Source organism: Myotis yumanensis, unplaced genomic scaffold, assembly GCF_028538775.1.
Source record: "Myotis yumanensis isolate MYYU_CA2020_CCGP unplaced genomic scaffold, mMyoYum1.0.hap1 SCAF_3, whole genome shotgun sequence".
NCBI lineage: Eukaryota > Metazoa > Chordata > Mammalia > Chiroptera > Vespertilionidae > Myotis > Myotis yumanensis.
This window is the reverse complement of record NW_027223754.1, coordinates 175508483-175512460: the sequence shown is the minus strand read 5'-3', so window position 1 is coordinate 175512460 and position 3978 is coordinate 175508483. Positions and strand designations below refer to the sequence as shown.

The 3978-nt window shown below is 40.0% G+C and overlaps 1 non-coding gene across 1 annotated transcript; it reads right to left on the bottom strand.

Annotated features, from left to right (window-relative positions):
* Nucleotides 1-2840: 2840 nt before the first annotated feature.
* Nucleotides 2841-2946, bottom strand: LOC139007785 (U6 spliceosomal RNA). The gene has a single exon (XR_011470947.1). It is a non-coding gene; the product is annotated as a U6 spliceosomal RNA (small nuclear RNA).
* Between the last annotated feature and the right edge of the window lie 1032 nt (nt 2947-3978).

The following is a 3978-nucleotide window of genomic DNA, read 5'->3' as shown; positions in this document are numbered from 1 at the left end:
ATGTAGAAATTTTTTGATATTTGCAACTATAGTAAAACAAAGACTTATATTTTTGATATTTATTTTATATATTTAAATACCATTTAACAAAGAAAAATCAACCAAAAAAATGAGTTCGCGTGTCATAGGTTCGCCATCACTGATCTATAGCCTTTATAAACCATGGAAACAGGGACTCAGTGGGACTCTTCCCCCTCCCCATGTGGGAGTCCATAATTGTTCTTCAGTAAATGTCCACCTTTACTATACCACCTTCCATCCGTGGATTCATTCTTTGATTCCCAAGGACAAAGAACCCGGGAACTAGTCTGCCCAGGGGAACACTGTGTGTTCCAGTCCAAGAAATTCTGCTTCAACCTCATCTTAACTTACACAATGTCTCTTTTTTGGTGGGGGGGTGAGTGGGGTGGAGCACAGTGTAACCCACAACTGACTCTGAAGAAATACCAATAGTATTTGAAATGAAACACTTTTCCTGCATATCCTTTTGTTAAAAATATTGTATTATGTTGAAGATGTAAGTGGAAGATTTTATATAATGTAAATGGTGGCTGCAAATATATTGAGAAAGACATGTTTTATGAAGTTTGGTATTGAACACGAAACGTTATTTCTTTCTGGACAAGGTTTGCCTGGCAAATAATTGTGCAAGTATGTAGTAATCTGTCTGCCGGGACGGCATGCTGAGGTTTGCTGAAGCTTCTTGGAGGGGGAATCAAGACATGTATCAAAGACAAAACTATACAAGTAAAGCGATGAACTATATTGAGGCTATTGTGATAAGGAGAGCATCCAGAGTGCCTCAGAAGGTTCATTTTGTCTTAGACTTACAGAGAGAAGGCTAAATAGGCTATAGGTGGGGTGATTCATAGTTGCTTTGTTCTGTAATCAGAAGTCTCAGTCAGGTGGCTGAACAGGAAGTGTTTTTATCTGTTGTTAGCAAGTTCAAGGGAACAAATCGGTCTAACCTTCGATAATCAATTATAACAAAGAATGGGAAGTTGGAGGATCTGTGATCTTACCAGCAGATTTGTCACAAGTAAACAGAGGTGTCAACGCTGAGAATTATGGGTGTCATGAGAGAGTAGACAGTGAGTTCTCAGTCTTATAGGGAAGGGTATTTCTTTGAGTAAGCCATTTCCTACAGCACAAAGAATGGGGGATTTCTGGAAACAAAAGGTTGGGGAGGTGTTCTTTATCATCGCTGCTCTCTAGAAGCGCAGGGCTCAGGTGCAGTTCAGCACCGTCAAGTGGGCAAGTTGAAGAAGGATCTGTGTACAGCGGGGCTCATGCTGTCCTCCCCATCTAGTTACAGTTACTCTTTTTAGAAATGGTTTATTCCATCTCTGAAACATGGATCCCACTGTTGTGGGACACTGCTGCCCCCAAGTGGTGGTATCTATGTAGCCACTGCCAAACCTCAGAATGGAAAAGAAACTACATCCTTTTTCAGACTCCTGTAGGCTGTGTGTACCCTCGGAGTGTGCAAGAAAAGCCGCTGGGATGCAGGAAGAAAATACCATGATTCCCACTTCATTTTATTTTTATTGAAAAATGCAAGCAAGAATTTAAACTTTACTGATATTTATCATACTGCCAGTTTGCACTGGGTTCTTTACTCTGAATCTGCCACACGTTGCCTTCTCAGAGAAGAGTAGAAGCTTCACACACTGGCAGAGTTCCTCTCTGGACCCCTTCAGAGTGAAGTAACATATTGCAGATCGTGGGTGGTTGCTTAATTGCAGATAATATTACCTAGTTTCAACTAAACCTACCTTTACACAGTGGACTGGAGGCATTAGAGGACTCCTACAGAGAAACTGCTGATTTAGAAAATAATCCTAATAGGGCATGAACCAGCAAACAGGAAGCCATGTGTCACTGACAAGTATTTTTACAGTAGAAGTTTTTTTTATCAGCTACTTGACAAGAAAAAATAAAAGCAAAAATTTAACTTATTTTACCAGAGGTTGGTAAAAACATTCAAAATCGTCAACACTGTTTTGCTGTGACCTTTGACGCACAAATGAAAATGCTATACAAGAAATATGAATTTAGAAGGCATTGGGGGCCAGGTGGAGCCTCTTTCTTGAAGAGACACCCCGACTTCTGGCATGGTCTGCTACTTATTTACTTGAATACACATTTGCCCTTTAGCAATGCATACAGGCATATCAAAGGTAAAGTTTGGTAAACAGTAAAAGGATTATCAGGTTAGGGAATTGCCTTGAGCCACCACTGTCTCAACAATTGGGTGCTTAGCTTCAGCCCTGCTAACGCCCAAGGTCCATTGGCCTTCCGAGTTCCTTGGTGCACTGACAGTATTGGCAAGCGGTGGCTTCCCACACTGTTTGAAATATGGACTCCCTTTAACTATTGTCAATATGAGCCTCACCCCAATTGCTGTGTAGGAAGAGGTTTCATGTGATAACTGTTTTGGTTATTGTAGCCACTTGCCCACTAAGATTTGAAATAAATTGAACTTAGATCCAGTTCTTTACATCACTATTTCATAGTTTTAACTCAGCCTTCTCAAAATTCATGAAGTGCAGCACATACAGTCCCTGGTCCTCTCCCTGTTATAGTGGGACAGACCTGTGACCAGCATCTATGTACAGGTATGAGATATGTTAAAGAATAATTTTCAAAAAGGTGAACTCATAACTTTCTGGCAAATATAAGATGAACGAGTGTCAAAGATGTTACTTAACTCATTAATTAAGTAAATGAAGGAACCAGTGAAGATGTTATAACCAATTCAAGAAGCAAGGTTATTTATTCCATAAGATTTATAGGATGTACTACTGATTAATATCCAGTTAGCCACCTTTTTTTAAAAAAAAAAAATCGAACACTTCATGAATTTGCATGTCATCCTTGTGCAGTGCTGTGCTAATTTTCTCTGTGTCCTTCCAATTTTAGTATATGTGCTGCTGAAGTGAGCACTAGCAACACATCTTTGGATGAAAGTTATTTGCATCTCTGCCATATTCTGTCCACCGATGAGTTATCTGCATCTCTTCCAGTCAAAAATCTCTGAAACCTGACAACCAATGGGTCCAGGCTGCCTATCCGTACTTGAGCCAATTAAGCAGAGACAGTGTTGAGTCATGTAGAAGTGTTTATTCCAATACTGCCAGCAGTATGGGAGAGCAGCAGGTCATCCACAAAAATCTGTTCTGCCCTACCCGATAAACCAGCTGCTTAAATTGGATAGAAGGACAAAGATTACATGGGAAAGTAAGATTACAGGCCTGGGAAAGTAGGCAAGGTACAAGGGTTACAGGTTACAGGTAATGTGGGCTTGGGTCATAAAGCGTGGGCAAAGGGCAGGTGCCTCTGGGACTAGATTGTTTTAGCAACAAGGTTGTTAATCTTTCTATAATAATAGGCAGTTCTCGGAAAAGGAGGATGGACTTCATTCCGATGTTGGCTCCCATGTCCCGGGGTGGACAACTCTCAGCCAGGTTAGAATGTGCTTTCTCTAATCAGAGCAGAACAATCACGGTTAACAGAGCAGGGTTAATATTTCTTATAATAATAGCTAGTCCCCACTATTCTGTTTCTGCCTCTAACATTACTAGAGGGAGAAATTTGAATTGACTTTGGTTTTAGGAATACTACTTCACTGGGCCTTTTGATTATGGAAAAGTAAAACTAAAGTCCCATTTTGGAATAGAAATGTCTCAGGCAATGGGTAGACAGGCTGTTTTGCTCAGTAGTGTAAAACACTGCTTCCTCATGTACCTCCTTTCAGTACAAATATGTTGTAAGAACCTTTTTACAATGCACCTCTTGATAACATTATTTTCAAAAAATCAATATAATGCTCAAAATGTAACATACAAAAGTGGTAAAAAAATAATTATAAAAATGTAGTTAATATGTACATGTTTGGCATGATCAGGTCAGAAGGTATAATGAATAGAGAGCTGGTTGGGCCTCTATGTAGGCTAATGAGTGCGATGGCCACCAGTG